The 23,466-nt window shown below is 40.7% G+C and overlaps 1 protein-coding gene across 1 annotated transcript in view; it reads right to left on the minus strand.

Moving 5' to 3' along the window:
* VIT (vitrin) overlaps positions 1 to 22,621 on the minus strand; it is a 114,009-nt gene extending 91,388 nt beyond the window's left edge. Inside the window, exon 1 of the mRNA XM_075864442.1 lies at positions 22,446 to 22,621. The gene's annotated coding sequence lies outside the window, so the exon portion shown is untranslated. The remainder of the gene's footprint in view (positions 1 to 22,445) is intronic.
* Positions 22,622 to 23,466: the final 845 nt, after the last annotated feature.

Below are 23,466 nucleotides of genomic sequence, written 5' to 3' on the forward strand. Positions count from 1 at the left end.
AATCACTCTAGTGCGGTGCTACCAGCAGAGAAACATAGGAGACTAAAACCTGGTATACAGTTTCGCACCTTACGCAAACTTACAAGGAGGTTACTTAATTACTATATTTTCTTATTTTCATTTATTTGTTTAACACCAAAGTATTCTGTAGCTATGTGTTGAATGTATCTGCTCGCAATCTTAATTTAACATCTCAGACAAATTATAAAGGCCTTTTTACACGGGCCAATTAGCAGGCAAACGAGCGTTCATATGAACGCTTGCTCCCGATCATTGTCCGGTGTAAACAAGGCAACGATAAGCCGATGAACGAGCAAACACTCGTTCATTGGCTAATCATATAGTTTATGCAGCAAAAAAGAATATCGCTGTCGGCAGCGCATCTCCCTGTGTAAACAGGGAGATGCGCTGCCGACTTGATGATAATGTATGAGGACGGACAATCGTAGTTATGAGCAAACGAGCGCTGATCAACAAGCTGTCTCATTGATCGGCGCTCGTTGTTATGGCCAAAATTGGCCGGTGTAAAAGGACCCTAATGTCAACTTCATAGGTAACCAAAGTAACCAATTAACCTATCAGTATGAGGAAAACATACAAACTCCACGTTGCTCAGGCCCCTTTGCAACTCAGGGCCAAGTGCCGCAAGACAACAGTGCTAACCCTCAGACTTCATGATATAATGCAGAGGGTCGGACATAAAAACGATACTCATAAATCTCAATTAATTATGGATGTCTTAAATGATTATAGTTAAATACCGAACCAAACTTCATTTTAACAAATGAAATACTTAGTGACTTTGAATTTAGCGCATCAACATGTTATACATGTTTCTCCGTTCTCTAAGGAAAATAATTTCAAGCATAATTCATGTAATATACTTGTAAAGGATCTGCCAGGCACAGCTTCTGTGTCAACGCCCATAGGTAATCAGTCTGCACCTGCTTCTATGTCTGTGAGACTGACTCCATCTTCCACCACTCAGGATGGCAGGCTTAGGAGTGGGAGAACCTATCACAGCCTGGCCAGACGGAGCTAGCTCCCGCCCTCTGTCTATTTATATCTGCCTTTCCTGTTCCTCCTTGCTTGTGATTCTTCTCGTTTGGTTTCCTGGCCCTGCTGCAGCTTCTTGAACTATTTGTCCCTGCTTCATACTGACCTTGGCTTACTGACTACTCTCCTGCTCTGCGTATGGTACCTCGTACACTCCTGGTTTGACTCGACTTGTTCACTACTCTCCTGCTCTGCGTTTGGTACCTCGTACACTCCTGGTTTGACTCGGCTCGTTCACCACTCTTGTTGCTCACGGTGTTGCCGTGGGCAACTGCCCCATTTCCCTTAGCTTCTGTGTACCCTTGTCTGTTTGTCCGTCGTGCACTTATTGAGCGTAGGGACTGTCGCCCAGTTGTACCCCGTCGCCTAGGACGGGTTGTTGCAAGTAGGCAGGGACTGAGTGGCGGGTAGATTAGGGCTCACTCGTCTGTTTCCCTACCCCCATCATTACAATACTATGTTTCTTGTATGTATAAGTCATCTTTATTTGGATTATTAAGTAATTAATACTAAAATATCAGCATAGCATTGACATATATAAAATAAAATCTCCACTATTACTTGTCTCAATAGTATTTCTTTCTATCTGGAAGAAATGCATTAATAGGGTATTACCATCAATCAACTGGTATATAACACATCAACACAACTGTGATTCTTGAGGCCTGGAAATCCCAAATAGTATGTGCGTAATGGGTGTTTGGCATCCATGAGGAGAAATCTTGTTACATACAAAAATGACAACCGGGGCACTTGTTGAATGTGACAGTGAATTATTAGCGCAGAGAAATAAAAATAACTAATACAAAAAAGAAACAAAGTCTTGCAGAAAGGTTTACTGTAAATCTTAGGGAAGTGCACCTGATATTCTGTACATGGCCTAGGGAGAAGTAAATATTGTACTTGTGATGTTATACTTGTGATTTATGAACTTGCCACATTCAGAAACTTAGTTGCACATCATTTTTTTATGGCTGAGTTAACGGCACATTTTTCTCTCTTAACTCCTCAGTATATAAGACATATTATAAGTATGCCACAACTAGACTAAGGAAACCATGTTTTAGAAATTAGAAATGCTCACATAGCATGAGATCGTATTGCGAATGCTTTAACCATAAACATAGATTATTTAATTTTTTTTTGCATTTTACTCTATTCCTATGACCTTGGGCAGTAACCTCTTTATGACAGGTCATACAGTTGGAGGACAATATTGGATTCGTTTTTAAAATAATTTCAGCCCTAAATAGTCATGATTGGTGGGGATCCATTTTACAGTATCCTTATTATTGTGTTAATTCAATCAGGTCTCAAATTGCCAGGATTCCCTCAGTGCTGAGTGGATATTTCCTTAAATCAAAAATCTGACACAATGCCCTATGAGATCCAAATGTTGATTGGGGGGGGGGGGGGATATACATTCGATTAAGATATATCCAACCAGAACCAAAGGTTGAATTAGGACTATTGTGATTACTTCCCATACAAGATCAATATTTAATTTATAAATAAAATAGTATATCTTAGGGATGTAAAAAAATTTTCACAGTATAATGAACATTTTCAACAATTTCTGTCACAGAAGTCTAGTACTGAAGGTGGGTTCTTACTATTCTTGGGAAAACATTCCTCAATGTAAAACAAAGTTGTTCTCCCATGACAGATTAACTTTAAATAAGTTTCTAGTTAGCAACATATATGATGCCTATATATCAAGAATAAGAAAACATAAAACACACCTGGAGTCTAAGTGAAGGATATAAATTAAGGTTATCACAGATTGATCCACATGACAAGTTTAGACATTGTATGTGTGTTTAGGAGGTTTTGTAGATTTCTATTGAGGCAACACACTCCCCTTTTGGTTGATAAAAAAATTGCTATTGTATGAATGACTTGATAAAAGTCCATTGAGGAAAGAGTGAGAGCTCACCAGTGTAAATATGTAATTTAGATTAATCTCATGTAGTCCATAATACCACAGAATAGAGATAATAAAGGCGACACTATACAAAAAATAATACAGAGCTCTAGACATATGAAAAAGAATGACCAAAATAAGATAACAAAAAACCTGTGCGTAAAAAACCTGAAAAAAAGTACCGGTTGCTGGAGTGCAAGATAGGAAAAAGGTTCCACTCCGTCTACAGGACAATCCAGAGTATTGGCTGCCTAATAAGCCTCATTAGCTGCCAGCTGTGAGGGCCCATTTAAGAAAGATGTGATCTACTCACACAGGGCTCCCAGTCCTGTGGGAGTCAAAACCATCATGGGATGAACTGTCATTGTTTTTGAGGTACAATGTAGAAGCCCCAGGGTCTTATAATGAGGGCTACTCTTTGTGTTTAGTTAGAGGCTACTTTTGCACTGTGTTGTAAAACTGCTTTGCCATGTTTATAAATAATAAAACTAGTTTCTGCCAGTTTTGAACCTAATCCACTGTGTTGGAGTGAGAAGTTTCTTAAGGCCTTATTACATAGGCTAATTATTGTGTAAACAGGGCAACGATCAGCCGATGAATGAGCAAACACTTATTCATTGGCTGATTGTATCGTTTATACAGTCTAAAATATTATCGTTGTCGGCAGCACATCCCCCTGTATAAACAGTGAGATGTGCTGCCGACATGCTAGAAATGTATGTGGACGAGCGATCGTGGTAATGAGTGCTCGTCCCCAAACACAGCTCCATGTAAAAGGAGCAAATGAACGCCGATCAACGAACTGTCTCGTTGATCTGTGCTCGTTTACACGGCCCACGTCAGGCAGTGAAATAGGACCCTCAGTGTGCCAATCATCTTCCCCTGGAGAAGGCGATCCCGTGAGCTAATTTCCCCCAAGTTGTCACAATAGTAGTAGTAGTTTACCTATACACAATGATTAACTTTTAAGCTAGGGCTACCTGATGACACCCAAGTGCCGCAGAAAAACTGTAACCATGTGTTATCCGGGGACCACAAATTGCGATTTTTATGTAAAAAGAAGTCACTTACTAGCATACTTTAATTAAAAATGTCTTAAAAAATTGTGCAGTTCAAACCCCTGTCAACTGTTCCCAGAAGTCCTGGAGCTTTTCTAATATTAATGACGCACCGACACGGCTCCACGTGACTGAGGGCTTGCTTCCTGTGCTGTTTGTGTCAGTGTGTTATCAATGGCATGAGTCCCCGAGCAGAGCATCAGCTAGCGCTTTGCTCGGGACTCCAGCACTTCTCCCGACATTTGGTCAGTGACTTCAGGGGTTTCCTATAGCTGGAGTTCCTGAACAGAGCATCAGCAGATGCTCTGCTCGGGGACTCCAGTACTGCTGCCGGCGTCACTGTCCATATATGGAATGGGGCTTCAGGGGTTTCCTATCGCTGGAGTTCCAGAGCAGAGCATCAGCTGATGTTCTGCCCGAGGACTCCCGTACTGCATCAGCTGATTTTATGCCTGGGGACTCCCGTACTGCTGCCGACGTCACTGTCCTTATATGGACAGTGACCGTGACGTTGGCAGCAATGCTGGAGTCCCCAGGCAGAGCATCAGCTGATGCTCTGCTCGGGGACTACACTACTGCTGCCGATGTCACTGTCCATATATGGACAGCGACTTCAGGGGATTCCTATCGCTGGAGTCCCCGAGCAGAGCATCAGCTGATGCTCTGCTCAGGGACTCCAGCAATAGGCATTGTGACAGTAGCTCGCGGTCATGCTATTGATAACACGCCGACACAAACAGCACAGGAAGCAAGCCCTCAGTCACGTGGGGCTGTGTCGTTGCGTCATCAATATTACAAAAGCTCCAGTACTTCCAGGAACAGTTCACCGGCACCATTTAGTACCGAATTTTTAATTAAAGTAAATTAGTAAGTGGCTTCTTTTTACATAAAAATATGAATGCAAAGCAATTTTTGGTCCCCGGATAAGCGACCCTACGACCATCACATCCCTTAGCTAACCATTGAAACTTTGGCACGGTAGTTCTGCGATACTGTGTCACTGTGGAATCCAAGCCTAAGGAGATAAATACATCAATCAAGCATAGAGAACAGCATTATTATTGATCACCTACTGGTATACTACTATAAGAAGATAAATGGTTCATCTTACAATAAATCATTCATGTAATATATATACTGTTCAGCCAAAAGGCCTCATGCACACTTCCATCACCGTTTTCACGGCCGTTTTTCACGGATCCGTGTGTCCGTGATTGGAACCGTGTGCTTCCCGTGTGTACTCCGTGTACACTTCCGTGTTTCAGTTTCCGAGAGGAAACTGAAATCCATTCACACTATGTACACGATATTGTGAGTGCCGCACATGCTATTCCCTGTCCAGCGGTACTCACTGTCCAGGGTGCTGAAAGAGTTACTGCCGATCATTGCAGCCCTTTAACTCTTTCAGCGCCCTGGACAGAGACTACCGCTGGACAGGGAATACCATGCGCGGCGCTCACAATATAGATTAATGGTTGATTTTAAAAAAATGCAACAAAAAAAAGTTACTACTTACCCAGAACTCCCTGCTTGCGTGCTTCTTTCTCAAGTCCGGTCTCCTGAGATGACGTTTCAGACCATGTGACCGCAGCAGCCAATCACAGGCTGCAGCGGTCAAATGGACTGCCGTGTCATCCAGGGAGGTCGGACTGGATGTTAGAAGAGGGACGCGTCACCAAGAAAACGGCCGGGGTACGTATGAACGTATTTTTCTTAATATCACTGCATTCCAGCACTGATCAGCAGCCTCTACTCTCTATCAGTGCTGACAGAGAGAAGGGGCTGCCGATTAGTGCAGTGTAGTATCTATCTTTATGTGTACCTCTGCCCGCCCGGCCATTGCTAGGCAACGGCTCCATCACACACGGACGGCATACAAATGCCTTCCGTGTGCCTTCAGTTTTTTTGACGGCCCCATTGACTTGAATGGGCCTCACGGTCACGGAATCTCGGACCAAAGTAGGACATGCACTAATTTTGTCGGAACGGAGCAACGGAACCGTCAAAAAAACTAAAGTGTGCATGGCCCCATTGAAATGAATGGGTCAGTGTGCTAGCCGTCTGAAAAACGACTAGCACCCTGAAGAAAAAGACTGAAGTGGGCATGAAGTCTAACATTGAAACCACCTGCCTAATATGGTGTAGGTTCCCCTCGTGCCACCAAAACAGCACTGACCCATTGAAGCATGAACTCCACAAGACCTCTAAAGGTGTCCTGTGGTATCTGGCATCAAGATTATAGATGATAACAGCATGTCTTTTAAATCCTGTAAGTTGCAAGATGCAGCCTCCATGGATCGGACTTGATTTTCCAGCACATCCCACAGATGTTTGATCAGATTAAAATCGGGGCAATTTGGAGGCAAATCAACACCTTGAACTCTTATTCAAGTTCCTCAAACCATTCCTAAGCAATTTTTGTAATGTGGTAGGGGGCATTATCCTACAATATCCTGCTAAAAAAGGTTACTGCCATTAGGGAATACCATTGCCATGAAGGGGTGTTCTTGGTCTGCAACAATATTTAGGTAGGTGGTACATTTCTTAGCAACATCCACATAAATGCCAGAACCCAAGTTTTCTCAACAGAACATATCCCAGAGCATCACACTGCCGCAGCCAACTCGCCTTATTCCCATAGTGCACCGGATCGTCCATATAACGTGAAAGAAAACGGGATCTATTAAACCATGCCACCGTCTTCCATTGCTCCATGGTCCAGTTCTAAATCTCACGTGCCCATTGTAGGCCTTTTTAGTGATGGGCACTCTGACCGGTCTGTGGCTATACAACCCCAAATGCAGCAAGCTGCGATGCACTGTGTGCTCTGACACCTTTCTATTATAGCCAGCAGTAACTTTTTCAGTAATTCGGGCTACACTTTTGTGGAATGGGACCAGACTGGCTATCCTTTACTCCCCACACACATCAATGAGCCGTGGGCGCCCATGACACTGTTGCTGGTTCACCGGTTGTCTTACCTTGGGGCCTCCTCTGGTGGGTACTAACCACTGCAAGATGTGCCATGTGCCATCTGACCCAGTCATCTAGCCATCACAATATGGCCCTTGTTAATGTCGCTCAGATCCTTACGCATGGCCATTTTTTTTGCTTCCAACACATCAACTTCAAGAACTGACTGCTCACTTGTTTCCTAATAAATCCCAATCCCTCACTGGCACTATTGTAATGAGGTAATTCATGTTCTTCACTTCACCTATGGTTTTAATGTTACTTGTGTACATTAATATCTATGAAAAAAACATTAGATAAATCACAGTATGAACTCAAAGGGGTATTCCCAGAATGGACAATTATCACCTGTTTAAAGGATATATTATAATTATCAGATTGCTGAGGGCCCCACCACTTACACCCCCTACAATAACTGGAACGGCTGGTCCGAGACCCGCGTTCCTCCTAACTGTGTGAAGGCCTTGAGGAGAACTCAGAATGGTGCAGTGGACAAGCATGTGCGGCGCCACACCTTTTAAGGTCTTTGGGACTGACGGAGATAGCACATACTCTGCTCCATTGATGTTCCTTCTCACTGGGGGAGGTGCAGTGAGGAGGAATGGGACCCTTATTCTAGCGATCGTGGTGGTCCCAGCGGTGGGGACCCAGCGATTAGACACTTATCACCTATCCTGTGTATAGGTGATAATTGTCATTCTGGAAATATTCCTTTAATCTGACAATTGACTGGTTTTAAGCTTTTAGAGATATGCTTTGATAAATTTTGTATGGAATTTTTTATTTTGATTCTATTTGACAGCAGCAATCCATGATTTTATATGGTCCATTTTTTCTACTATTGTCTTGCATTATATTTAGGTTTAGTTTAGATTTAATTTCTTTATTCTATCATGCTTTGAGCACATAATAATTTTTTGTGAAAGTCCAGCAGCAATAACTTTTATCTTCTCGTTGAATTTCTCATTTATTAAGACTTCAATGCTAATATAATATCACAAAATGGGCACTGGACTGTTTTTCCTATTTCTCAACCATTGAAAGGTCTATAGATTTTAATACCAATTTCTAAACTAACAGACCACATGTAGTATCATTTTGTGTCTGTTTAGTTCCTGATTGGTGACTGCAGGGACATGGGCTGCAAAGGAGTACAGTTTCTGGACCCTATACACAGACATAAGCAGGGCTGCCATCAGGGCAGTACTGGGCAGTACTGCCGTCAGGGGCCCGGACAAAATCCTAAAAAAAGGGGGCCCGACACAGGGGCGCACATGGGGGGAGGGGCTTTCCAGTTGCCTGGAAACCCCCCTCTGACTGGGACTCAATTGTATCCTTAGGACGCAGATACAATTGCTGCCACTAGCGAAGCCTGTGCCTGTGTCGTTCCGCTAGAGCAGGCCTGCAACGCTGGAGAAGACGGCGTGGGAACAGGGACAGGTGAGTGCCGCTATCTACAGGGGGGGGTGTGGCGCTATCTATAGGTGGCAGGTGTGTGTCACTATCTAGAGGGGGTGGGTGTGGTGCTATTTACACGGGGTCGTTGTTTGTCGCTATCTACAGCGGGTGGGTGTGTGGTGCTATCTACAGGGGGTGGGTGTGTGGTGCTATCTACAGGGTTTGGGTGAGTGCCACTATCTACAGGGAGTGTGACACTATTTACAGGGGGTGGTGTGTGGCACTATCTACAGGGTGGTGTGTTTCATTATCTACAAGGGGTGGTGTGTGGCGCTATCTACAGGAGACACTGTGGTACTATCTACAGGAGACCCAGTGGCACTACTTACATGAACACTATGTACAGGGGAAACTGTGACACTACTTACATAGGCACAGTGGCATTATGTACAGGGCACACTGTGACACTACCTACATGGGCACTTTGAGGCACTACCTACATGGGCGGCGTGTAGCACTACCTACATCGGCGATGTGTGTCACCTTCTACATGGGCACTGTGGCACTATCTACAGGGGGCACTGTGGCACTATTTACTGGGGGCAGTGTGTGGCACTCTAAAAAAGACACTGTGGCACTATGGGGCATTGTGGGGCACTCTCTACTAGGGTCGCTGAGTGTGGCACAATATTCACTGTTTTTTACACTACCGGAAGTGGTCAGCACATAGCCACTTGTCTAGCCCTTTTTTCATTACAGCTTGTAATATAAAGGGCTAGGCTGGTGAATAAGTGCAGACCAATACTCATAGTGTAAAAACCAGAGGGAGCGGGAGCGCAAATAACTTGGTTTGCAAAGTACGCGTTTGGAAACCCCCTTTAAAAATCCTGTGTTTGCCCCTGCGTCGCCACTACCCGCTTATGTTTTTAGACATCACTAATACAATCAGCCAATGAGCGGCCGTGCTGCTGATGTCTAACTGTGCCTGTATAAAAATGCAGTGCAACACATCATCGCTCCTTCCATGGCTCGCCAGTTTAGAGTTGGTGTCTTTTGTTTTGCCTCCTCCCCTGTTGTTGGCCTCACAGTCAGGTAAGACGTCATTCATTTCTTTGTGTGTGTCTTCAGGTGACACTTTTCCTAGTCTGGTCTGTGGTCTGTATTTATGGTGGTCTGTAATAATGGGGTCTGGTCTGGGGGGTCTGTATTTAGGGAGTCTGATCTGGGGTCTGTACTAATGGGAGTTCTGTATTTATTTGGGGGTCTTGTCTGGCGTCTGTATTAAGGGAGTCTGGTCTCTGGGCTGTATTTATTTAGGGGATCTGTATTAATCGGGGACTCTGGTCTGTGGTATGTATTAAGGGGGTCTGTATTAATTTGGGTGGTATGATCTGGGGACTGTAGTTACATGAGATGTCGAGTCTGGGGTCTGTATTAAATCTGCCCTCAGACATAAAATAAAAGTAGGCCAATAACGTGATCAACCAGGTTGGAAAATTTTGAGAATACATGTGTATGACATGATCGGCTGATTATTTGCGGCTTTGGTCAATCAGGGAGTCCGTTTTGTTTTTTAAAACGGACTCCGTGGGGCTTGTGCAATCTGTCTCCAGTCGGCCACTTCTGTTGCTGGCCGGATGTTTTATACAAATGCATTGCGGCCGATCATTATCTTAAATGTATGGCCGGCTTAAGGGGGAGTCTGATATGGGATCGGTATTTATTTAGGGGGTCTTTATTAATGGAGGTCCGTGGTCTGTATTTGTTTAAGGGGTCTTAATTAATTTTAAGGTGGGATGAAGGAAGACATATGCACTATTTGGGTTTTAAATGCAGTAGGTTGGGAGCATGAGGCCAAGAATTTTGCGTGTATTGTGACTATATGGTCAGCATTTCCATGTATATGGTGAGTGTGCCTACATGTAAATTGTTCTGATGTGTATGAGCCTTACATAGAGGCTTGATGGTACTGTAGTTTGGGGTACCAATTTGGGCCAAACTAATAGGGTCAAGCCTCTGTGGAAGCATGAGAGCCCAATCTATGTGGGGTAGGGTTGCGGGGAAGTGACAAAAGGTGGCAGGGGATAAGTAGGGGCAGAAAGGTGGTGCAATGAAGCAGGGTCTTTGTGTAGGGAAAGAAGCAGCAGCAGAAGGAAGGCACAAAGAGGTACGGGAGATGCAGACAAAGTAGCAGGGCCCCTGTAAGGTTAAGGCTGCATCAGCATGGGTGAGACAAAAGATTGCAGTAGCTCTCTGGGGGACGGGGGCAGGGGAGCACATACACCTTGACAGGGGCTCTGTGGGGGGCACAAACACCACTCTTTTATGGAGGAGGGTAAAGAGAGGACAAAACCCCTAGCCTGGCATTGGCACTGTAGGGAAGGGGTGGGGAGAAATAGTCGTTGGCATAGAGAAGTTTTAAAAAAATATATAATAATGGGTAACGGGGGGGGGGGGTCCCTGATGCTGATGGCTGTATGGGGCCCTAAAATTGCTGAAGGCGGACCTGGACATAAGATATAATATGGTCAAATGGATCTATGCACATATCTCTTAAAAAGCAGTGGGTCCATAAATGGCTCGAATAAAGCATCAAAATATCATAGCACTAAACTTTTTAGGTATATTCACTTGTACCAGTAGTGGTACCTGTAAGACGACAAGGTAAGAATAGTGGTACAATGAATATCAGTAAATGCTTGTTGTCCTAAAGCAGTGGAACAATGTATAAAACCAGAAAACATGCAGTTTAGTACACTCTTCTGAAGTTATTAAATATCACAATGACCTTGTCATATCCGAAGTCTTCATAAACTGCAGGTGGTTGGCCTGATTCATCACAAACTCCGACAACCGTTTCACAATCAAAAAATCCCTGCTACACAGTATAACAGCAGTGACTTGTCCCGGGGCCAACATGTGAAATAAGTAATAACTGCAGGGCTTTGTATGAAATTATGAAGGACACCTGCTGAATTTCTGATTCAATCTGTGATAAGGATTTTTTTTAACTTTTCACTTCTCTAAAGATTTATGATTTCCTATAAAGTAGACAAAAAGTGTCAGCCTGTGCTGAAAGGTTCATGAAATTATAAATTAGTCTACGATATGTCAGTTTTACATGTGAACAATGAGGCTCATGTATAAATCGTATTATACAGAGAGAGCATATTGGAAATATGTGCTGTATTTATCAACCCATTGCACCATTAGAGCTTCTTTTTTAAAAACATATTATCTAAATATGTGAACTATACATGATACTCAATGTATATTACCCTTTATTTTAGGCAGAAAATGTAGACATTTACTAATGCAGTTGCTTGTTATTGTGGTATTGTTATGGCCGCGGTCGCGGACCGCCGGCATTACTCACCCGCCGATGTCCGCCACCCACGAGCTCATGCCGGCGTCTTCCTCCTCTGAGACGCTGGCACATGGGCTGCACAAAAAACTCCCTATCCAATCCCTACTCTCCCTACTGTATAAAAAGGACTCTCCCCTCCTCTTCCTTGCCTGAGCGTTGTTGTCTACCCATATTTGTATAGCAAATGGTCCCTTAGTTGTATCCTGTTCCCAGTGTTCCCGTATCCTGCTTCCCGTATCCTGTATCCAGTAACTGTGTTTGTTCCTGAGCTAAAGTCTAGTGTTGGAGTCATGTTGTGTCATCTGCCACATCCAGTGTCGTCTGCCACGCCAAGCATCATCTGTGCCACGAATCATCTGTGCCAAAGCGTCTGCTATACCTCGTGTCTGTCTGGATTCTTACAGGTACTCTTGTGCTAAGACTTTTGCATAGACTGTTATTTGGCCAGCTGCCACTCCGCTATGGCGGAGCGCCTAGTGTGTCCACATACCCCGGGATCATAACAGGTATAAATGTCCAGTAGGCTAAACTTTTGACCAAAAATGATGATTTATAACAATAGTGTTGTTTCTACAGCTCTAAAATGATGATTTCAATTAATACATCTAAATGATCTGTGCAGCAAGAGAAACAATTCACCACATCTTTCAATGTATAAGCAACAAACGACCCGATCTAATTGGATGAGGGGAAAATCGTTACATCTATAGACAACACAATATTTTTGCTTATTTTTAGAACAATAAATTGTGGAGGAGATGTTGGATAATGGTACTCCTCCTAGAATAGCAAAATCCCTTGTGCCATCCTTTTTTGTCAAGTTTTTAGTAGTATCTCTCATCAATGTAGACCAATCGAGAAATAAAGAGTCTAGGCAGGCCAACGTTACACTTATCTTTCAAAGATGTCCTGACAACGAGGACTTTGTCTGGTAGTAGATGACCTTTAACAATTTGTTTTTAGCTGTTTCATAGTTATATCTTCTATATATATATATTTTTTTCATTTTAAACTGGTGACCACCACTTTTAGCTGTCGGTTTTCCAACAACGTCGGACCTGGTATTGCACAACTCTAAATACAACTCTAAGGCCCCATGCACACGAACGTGCTTTTGCGGACGCAATTCCCCCGAAAATGCACGGGGCCATTCATTCCTATGGGGCCATGCACACGACCGTGGTTTTCACCACCATGCACACGACCGTGGTCCAGGCTCATTGAAAATAATGGCCGCGGCCATGTGCATGACCCGCGATTTGCGGGCGGTTTGCGGCTGACCGTCCGCTGCCGGCCGACCCGTAAATCACGGCCGGGCACATGGCTACGGTCGTGTGAATGAGGCCCAAATGTGTAGCTATCCCAAAAATATATTGACCAAATATTTCACATAAAGCCATTTTAAAGAATCATTAGTTGAATGTATATGGCAAGAATACTGGAAACACCACAAGAGAAAACTGGACATTGCTCTATAGGATTTCAAGCATGGTGATGTTAAAAAAAGACGTAAATATGTTATGACCATAGAGCATTCTGAATAAGAAATCACGTACAATGGCTGAGAAGAGAATGACTTCTCATGTCTGCATGTTGTAGTGCCAGTGACATGAAGAACAATTGAAGGTATTGTAGCCGCACATGCATGACTTCTATGTGTTCACGATTACCATGCTTTTGCAGGATTTTAATGCTTTGTAGACATTGTTTTTAAAAGTATCACGGTCCATTAGTTCACTTCAATACTTTTAGTGGGAGTTCACAGACATTACATTCTACTTATGAAATAATGTTTTTTCCAACATACTTACCTGTGAAAACATTACATGAACAGAAGCAGAGCTTTATAAGGAAGACAGACAAAAGGAACTTAACCCCGTCAATACATACAATACTCACTTATATAGAGAGAGAAATATTACGTGTAAACCTATACACCAAATACAGCAGTAGTGCAATATTCAACACAAAAGGGAATAAGTTATATAGTCTTTACTTGTTAGGTTAAGTCCTTTATGAAGTTAATTATTGGCAGCAATATCAATGGTCATTTATAAAAAATGACGCAACAGTATTTTGGAGTAAAAATGCAGATAATGGAGGTGGAAATGATTTAGATTAAGTTTGTACATTGCTGCATGCTTGGACCCTATATGGCAGTCCTTGGAGTTCCTACGAGTATTTTTTGCGGAGCCATAGGCACTTTATGCTGCCTCCATATGGTGTCTTCATATGGCAATGTATTCTCATGCTATTAGCAACAGGAAATAAATGAATAAATAAATCATGCACCTGGGAAATGTAGATTGTATTGTCATGTTCCGGAACAGCAGGACAGTGCCAGTAATTTGGGACTTTCTGGCAGAATCCAGTGACTGGGAAGTCTGTATTATGTGTATTTTCTCTTACATGTATGTGTATGTTACTGTTACCTATACCTATACCTTAGTGACCTTAGTGACTGATTTTTGGCATAATGGTGTAAGGAAATCTCCCACATGTTTAAAGTCCGCTTTGTGGCATTTATCTCTATAGCGATAGTCTCTTTGTCTGTTTTGACTTGCACATTATACCACTGAGTACTTGTAAATTGACCAGTGTTTGTCCTCAGTTACAGTAAGGTCATGCTTACTTATGTGAGATACAAACATAAAAGAGAACATTTAATTGCAATTACAATCTCCTTGTTATTTTTCCTAGTTTCTCATTTCCAGTAATCATACTTCAGTTGTTATATGCATTCTAGTTGCTTTCTTAAAGACATAGTGATCAAAAGGTCAGTCAAAACTACATGTTCTTGGGTGTGTTTCCGACAGATTATTGAGTTCCTATTTGACTCTCTAAAGCTGGTCATAAACATGACATTTCATCTAGTTGATAAATGGATCAACGACTGAACTTTTGGCCAATATAGTACCTGAAGCATATACACTCATGCATAGTCCAAGATTGCGAGAAGCATCAGGAAAGAAAGCATCTTTTATATTAGAAGATTTTACCAATAACTTCAGGTTATGTCCAAAATTGGATCAAAATTCTCAGCTATAGGTTGTTTTCATGATAGAACATTAATAAATATAAACTGTATAATCTAGATTCTGTCAAGGATGAATGCTACATTTACTAAGGTTGGTCATACAAGTATTATGTTATTCTTCTTCTTATAAATCAGGGAAACATGACTTGGTGAGATTTCTGAGACCTTATTGACCATATAGGACTTTGAGGACAAAAAGACGTCATCAAATGGGAGTCCTTTCATGTTGTATTACATTGAAGAAACCCCTATAGGATGCTAGAAGAAGATGGTCCCTTGTGACTTTCCGTTTCTCACTTAATTAACTCTTAATGGGGTACATTTGGAAATCTCTGCCTTTTTGAACTTTTTCTTACTCTTGCTATGAACGGCAGTGTAGTTGTGCCTAAACTTTTGTTTGTTTACTCTCTCCGTTTGATAAATGGGCCATAAACGGCATCTCCTGCAATACCACACCCAATTTTCTAATCAATATAAAGTTTTGGTGAGAGAAAAATAAAGCCACAAATTGCGCAATTGTGTTGCATGCTCAAAGTGCCTTAAAAAATTTGTAAAATTGTAATAAATAGAGCATTATATATGCGCAAGAAGTACTAATTTTCCTTGATCTGAGGCATCATTGACAAAATGCCAGCCACTTGTCATAAAATATCATAGCAAAGGATTACTTTACTGAAGTTGACAAGTAATTAAAACCAAGAAAACATGTCCTGGACTGAAAACACATGTCAGCGGGATGTCTCTTTAATTCTGGTAGGCTTAAAAACCAATTAACAACAATTATTCCACAAATATAGCAAAGCGGTGATCTCAATATTACATAACATACAGTTGCTTTTTGTGATTATTTTTGATTTGAAACTTTTGGGTCATTTGAATAAAACTGTTCACTGCAATGTCTTTCCATCATAATATACTCTACTTTGGACGACATTGAAAGGTAAATAGCTCAATGCTAAATTAGCAAGTTCTATACTTGTATATCTCAACAGTAGGTGTCTATGTCCAGTATCTGCACTGCAAAACAATAAGGATTGTAGAGGGTGCAAAAGATATATGGCAAACAGTACCCCCAATCTTAAAAGGGTTTTCCCATAAGAGACATTTATTACATATAGATTGGATCAAGGTGTGTGCTTGGTCCCCAGTTCCCAGCAAAGAGATGGCTGCACACTCCAATATTGTGAATAGGAGTTGTGGAAATAGCTGAGGACTCTCACATGGCTGTTTCTATATCTCTCATTGACTAAATTAGAGAATGACTGTGTATGCATGACTACCTCTCTGCTGGAAATAGGGGACCAGGCATTCACCTTGATGCAATCTATATGCATATCAATCAGATATTTAGAAAATTATCAATAGAGATGTTAGAAATGTCTCTGTTGGAAAATACCTGGTAGTGGAGAACAGTGCTGCTATAAGTGGGCTGTGCTGTCATATATCATTCTAGTTGTACGTAGATGTAATCTTGGGAGATGGAGCTATGGCTGTTACCCTGACTATTACAAGGTTTTCCTTTGGCAACACCTGGCTCTAGTTCCAAAAATCTGGTTCCGTCTGGCATGGGTTACAGAAGAAAAACGTTACTCAACAAAGTTAACAGAAACTTTTGCCACCCGTGCCTGAAGAAATCTGGTACAAACACTCAGATGTTGACATTACTTTTCTATAACACCTCAAACCTAAAACGAAATTATCCAGAAATGTTAATTCTGTAGTCACTTTGCCCACCGTGTATTCACTGCAGCATGATAGCACCACACACATAACCTCATAGATTTACAAAAGTAATCTACGAAGCTACCATGAGATCTAGTCAAGATTTTCGAAATTATTCCAAACACAAGAACTGAGCCTCAACCTTGGCAAATATACAAAATAAACTGAGTGACACTCAACATTACACTGTCATCATTAAATGTCACATTTCCAGCAAGACAGGTCATGAAATGTCTGCCCTGCGAGAGCTTTCCTGTTATTGTGAAGTGGAAATGTCTTTAATCCGCAAAGCAGTGGAGGATGGGATCGCATAGAGCTGAAATCCTTAGTGGGTACTCATCAACTGTTTTCAGTGCCTCTGGAAGCGTGTACGTCAGAAGGCTCCAGATGTACATGCTAAATGCGTCCATAGGTCTCCATTCTCAGAAGGCGGCCAAAAGAGTGTCCTCTTGAACTCTGTCTGACAGGTATACATCAGTATACTGCAAAATAAGGTATTGTATAGCGTAGTAGTTTATGCGATTCCATCCTGTTGAGTCCAGTACAAAAACGTACACGTTAAACATACTTTTTTTAATATGATATCCTATGGATGACAGAAGCCACTGTTTGTCATTCGTCATAGGGCATCTGTTAAACGAATACATCATGAACTTTTCAATAGCTTTACATGACGTATCCGTTAAACAGATGCCATTAGAGCCTTTAGGCGACGGATGCCTGAAATCTATAGTTCGTCGCCCATAGGCTATAATGGTATCTGTTTAACTGATATATCATTAAAAGGGGTCATGAAAGTTCATGACGGATACCTATATAGCCTATGGGCGATGGATTTCACTGGAAGGCACACTTTACAGCAGTTTTCCCATCAAAAGTAGGCCAAAATAAGTGATGTGAACATATCTGACTTCAAGGCAAACTTATCACCCAACATTAGCTTATGTTTTTGTGGCTAAATGGATAATAAATGTCTACAACCATTTTCCAAAATGTATTGTTGAGCCCTTTCAGAGGAGGCTGAAAAACAAAAATGTTGCATATCAACATATCCATAACATAAGAATCCTCGGCCTGTCTGGCACCAACTAAACAACAACTTCCCCTAGCTGCCAAGGTAAAGGTCTACCACCCATTGGCTATAAAAACATATCATGTTAATACCAACATGGTTCCCCCACCTGCTTCTTTACCAGGCCAGGAGAATGGATTGAATAGATCACACCTTTGTTTCAATGGTGGTAGCCACAATCACTGCTAAACCCTATCCAATAGATAAGCCCTCTCACAGGTTTTCCAGAAATCCCTAAACTGAATACTTTGAAAGAAAGCAAATCTTGGCTGCTGGTGGCCTTACACGGCCCGACATGGGCCATGTAAACGATCGGCGATCAACTAGACAGCTTATTGATCGGCGCTTGTTTGCTCCTTTCATAAGGAGCTAGCATGGGGACGAATGCTCGTTACTCCGATCGCTCGTCCTCATATATTTCTATCAAGTCGGTAGCACGTCTCTCTGTTTACACAGGGAGATGTGCTGCCAAAAACGATAATATTCTGGGCATTTAAAACAATAGAATCAGCCGATGAACTAGCGCTTGCTCGTTTATCGGCTGATCGTTCCCCTGTTTACACAGGGCAATTATCGGGAGCAAGCGTTCTGTGAAAGCTCGCTTGTCCGATAATTGGCTGGCATAAAAGGGCCATTATACACATTCTTGCATTGATCTTAATTTTTTTTTTATATAATCAATAGTACAGTATATAAAAGAAAAGATAAGAAAAGAAAATAGGCTCGCTGGTAACAATATAAATCATACCTTATGCCTCCAGACCACAGTGAATCTTTTTTTCCTCCAAACCTATACTTGAAACTGTCCACCAATGATATTAGTAGTAGGTTTGAATTGGTGCATGGCCTAATTATTATGCAGTTACACCCCTGAAAATGAAAAACTATATATCTTACACCCAGTAGGTTGGAAGGGAAGAGTTTGCTTCTGTCTAGTGGTCTCTCAAAATTAACACTATTCTGAGTCAAATGAAAGTAGATGGATTTGTGTGTGATCTGGGGACAGTATGCCAGATACTAAGTGAAGAAATTAGGGTAGTATCACCGGCAGCTGTTAGTGGAGGACACCCGTCTATTTACATACCTTAATAAAAGGCATACGGGATGGAGCTGAAAATCGGAAATTAACAAAAATATAGTATTGTTTGTTTTTTCTTTGTTTGATTATTATTTGTTTTTTAAATTAGCGTTAGAGGAGTTATGAAATTAAAACGACATCGTTGTAATATGGTTTGGTAAGTTAGCAGAATTCCCCTAGTTGTTGAATGTTTTATATCATGGTGTTTGCTATTGTTTATCAAGAATGCAAACAAAGCAAAATTTAAGCACTCATCAGGCAGAAAGAGGAAGCGGCCTCAGGCTATCTTAATTCTGAGTGTACGGTTTGGTGGTTTACATCCTGAATAGCATAATCCGTACTAATCGTCATACAGGCTGTATTGCTGTATGTTTTCATAGAAGATGACTCCAAAAAAGTCCTTTGATCTTGTAGGTTGTTGCATATGGAAAAATTATCCCATTTCTACAGTGTTCATTGTAATTTATTAGGCGATGTTGTCTGTCTCAAAATTATTGATACAATAGTAATGGAACTATCAGTCACCCATGGTCACACAATATGAATTATTCCGTTAGGATTCAAAGCAACAATCACTATACCAAAGAATAATACTGCAGTCACCAGATACAATTTCAGATTACAGCAACATTTTATACATTCAGTTCTTAGAAAAAAACATACAGAATATCTAGAGGGGTTTTATGAGATTAGGAAAACATGGCCTTTTTTGTCCAGAAACAGCAGCACTTTTATCCATGGGCTGGGTCTTGTAATGCACCTCAGCCTTATTCACTTAAATGGTACTGATGCAAAACCAGATCCAGCCCATGGACAGAAATGTCGCTGTTTTTGGAATGTTTCTAAGTGTCAACGTAAGTCCCATAGAATAGTGGGTGTATTTGAATAAATTCTTGCTGTGTAAGAAAATACAAATTACATATGCGCACAAGTGCCCACTACTAACGGGCAAAGGAATAAAACATTTTATGGGAGTGCGTCTTTAATTGTCTTATGCAAAATGATCTATTCCTATTAAGAATTCTCATGATCCAGGTCACAGTTTATCTAGTATGGATACTTGGTAATTAACTGGATTTGTTTAGAAATTCTTACAAGATTTCCTCATTATAGAAGTGACTATTATAAAGTTCATAGCACCTTCGTGATTGGATTAAATACACTGATTTATGGTCTTATTAGGCGGCCTGAAATGGGTAGTGTAAACAAATGCCCATCGACTAAGCAGTTCGTTGATTGGCATTCGTTTGCTCCCTTCACAAGGAGCTATATTTGGGGACAAGTGATTGTTACGCCGATCGCTCTTCCCCATACATTTCTATCATGTCGGCAGCACATCTTCCTGTTTACACACGGAGATGTGCTGCCAACAACGATAATATTTCTTGCAGCATAAACAATTCAATCAGCTGACGAACGAGTTTCCTCGTTTATCGGATGATCGTTGCCCTGTTCTCTGTGAACGCCCATTTTCCCTATAATTGGCCCATGTAAAAGAGAATTCTCACAAGAGCATATATGTTAGGGGAATTTTACAATCACTCAATTAATAGAAAGACACTCAGATGTGAGATAAAACATTGTAAAGAATGCTAACTTACCACTACTAGGCATGATGACCATTCCAGATGCACATTACTCTGTTCATACAAGCGGCATGGCTTTCGTGCATGATGGAACCATGGCAGCTATGCCGGTTCCATTTTCAATCGGAATCTAACGAATTCTAATGGATCTTATTGACTTATAATGGGATCCATAAGGTTTCCAGACTACGCTATTGTATAATATTATACACGGTATGCTTATATTGTTGCAAAAGTCTGCCATTGACTCCTATTGTAAAAAAAAAAGTATATTGCTCGGCATATTTTTTTTGCGGGATCCCCTGTATAGAAAATTGTAGTCGACTACGTTTTCAATACAGTTAAAAAATGGTATACCAAAGTATACTGGACAAACATATACCAAAGGGACCCTCTTTTGACATAATTTTGGCTATTAATGTCTATGGGCAATTTGCATATATGTTGGGAGCACTTCCCAATGTATATGGTTGGCGTAAAGCCCAAGTACAGTGTGAACTGAACCTAACACATACACTTTACAATTCTGAAACTCTATCATCTATAATTTTTCTTTAACTACTACAAACTATATCAAACAAGAGCTTGGGAAGTGTAACCATCTATACATGTACTGCAAGATACACAGCAAAGAATCCCAGCCAGACATTTACGCAACAAATATGTATTTTCCAGTACTTAAAATCTCCAAACAATTGGTACTTTAGCTGAGTAGCTGTCCATTTTGATACAGCATAGTTGCAATATCTGTCTACTCGTGAACTGTAATCCTTTCGTCTTTGCACATCTTGACAAAGCTCTCAGCTACAGAGTCCATTCGTGTTGTGCCAAACTGTCTACATCAAACTGTTTGCTCAAGGCATTCGCTTCATGTCCATACTAGTTTGACACTTCTCACATTTTCAAAAACTTTCATAAATCTAATCTGGTAGAGGAATGATGAGCAGCTGTGGTAGGTTCATTATTTCCTACTCCAGCATTCTCAACTGAGGCAAGAAAGTTCATGAAATATTGTCAAGTCAACTGCTACAGTTACAAAGTTTATGTAACACCTGCAGTTTCTAAATAATGGCATATATGTATATTTATAATACTCTTACTATCTATTATATGATATTTGTATAATGGCAAGTTATTTCACAGCAAAGTATGTCCTGATAATTCTATTATGCTACTAAACACTGCCTACTAACTTGAGTATGAGTATAGCTATCTATCTATCTATCTATCTATCTATCTATCTATCTATCAAAAACATAATCACATCTTTGTTAAAAAAAAAAAAGCGCTAAGAACAATAAATATGTTTAATGAGTTACTTTATAATCTATCTGACTGTTCATCAATCTATTTGCCTAACATCATGTTACTGAATATGTGGCGGAAACTGCATACCAAAAAGTACTATTTTTATATTTCTCGTTGCTACATATTATATTGTGTAATAATTCTTACGTTAATTTCACAATATTATGCTATCTAATGTTATCTTTGTAATAGACATAAAGACCAATCTCACGGGCCAAAGCTTCAGGTGGCAGTGTTTATTTATATACTTCAGGTCCATAGACAAGGAGTAGGGATATAGATCTGTATGTAAATATTTCTCATTCATGGATGTAAACAAACATTACCCCCTCACCCCCACAGCTACTGTCCCAAAGATAATATCTTGGGGGATCACATGATCAAATTATTTCAATAGTTAAAAGCTTGATTTGCTAATAAAGAGAGATTTCTATACCTTATACACAAGATAGAAATAATAAAAGAAGGATAAAATGAAAAATTTAAATCAGAGCCTATTTGTAATGAACTATTATACCAGCTCCATAGTAACAGGTATAAGGATTTTGTAGATCACAAGATTCTGCTTACTGGACGAATAAAGAAGGATGAAATGAGATTAGGGAATAACTAGTCACAGGGAATGTACGTTCCCACACCGCGGTTGACAGCAAGAAAATAGCAAATATTCACTGATTTAGAGTCCTACATAATGATGCCAATCTCTATCACATAAAATTGCATGCAAATAATTGTATACATTAACAGCCAAGTTCTATGTGGAAATAGAAGTCCTTGAAAAAACTTTTCTTCAAAGCTATTTATCTGCAAGATCTAATCCAGGTGCTCACTGTCTGTAGATGTGCAAAGCAGGTCAAATGTCTTACCTTTAAAAGTCACAAAATGCAATAATCCTGTGCACTTATTCACTCTATCCTGCAAAATTATATTTACTTCCAATGAGTCCAGTAGATTTTAGTTCTAGAACTAGTCCATCAATGTAAGCAGGTTCCAGATCTTCCTAGTAACCTTACAAACTAATCAAACATGTCCATTGATCTCTCTCCACAGTGGAAGGCACACTGCCCGGACACACTCTCAGCTCCTCACTTTCATTGAGCTGCTGAATGAGGCAGTCCTCCTTCAAATTTCTACTCCCTCCCTCCTACTTTCCCCCTCTCCCTTGTCAGGATTTCTTTATAAACTCTGACAACAGTGCCCTGGGTAATACTACTTTAGCAAATATTGAATACATGAAAAATAAAGACACAGCAAGGCAAGGGAGATGGAATTCTGACAAAAGGCAAAGTCAACAGTGCAAGACAAAAATAAACTTTACTTCTATATCTTAGATATTTATGTTAAATAACCTTGTCATAAATCTGGAACTTATGTGATTTAACCTGCAGAAGTATGCAGTCTACTATCATATATCATTAAAGGGGTTCTATAAGACTAGAAAAAAAAAATCAGCTTTTTTTTTTTTAGAAACAGCGCCACTCTTGTGCATGGACAGGTTCTGGAAATGCAGCTCAGTCTGATTCACTTGTATGGCTCTCAGCTGCAATATAAAACAGACCTTGTTCAAAAGTGGCGCTAGTTCAGTAAAAAAACCAAAAAAAAAAACCTTTATTTATTCTTTCACTTGGTTCTGGCACCATTCTCTAAATATACAATTGTAAGTTTCGTAAGTAAGGATATTCGTGAAGCTAAATTTTACTATTAAATCCTGATTATTATCTTCTGACTGGTTCATCTGTGATTAGCTTTTTTTTGTTATTACCTGACTATTTACTATTTAAAGAGGCTCTGTCACCAGATTCTCAAATCCCTATCTCCTATTGCATGTGATCGGCGCTGCAATGTAGATAACAGTAACGTGTTTTTTTTTTAAAAACGTTCATTTTT

The sequence above is a fragment of the Rhinoderma darwinii genome, chromosome 4 (assembly GCF_050947455.1).
Source record: "Rhinoderma darwinii isolate aRhiDar2 chromosome 4, aRhiDar2.hap1, whole genome shotgun sequence".
Classification (NCBI taxonomy): domain Eukaryota; kingdom Metazoa; phylum Chordata; class Amphibia; order Anura; family Rhinodermatidae; genus Rhinoderma; species Rhinoderma darwinii.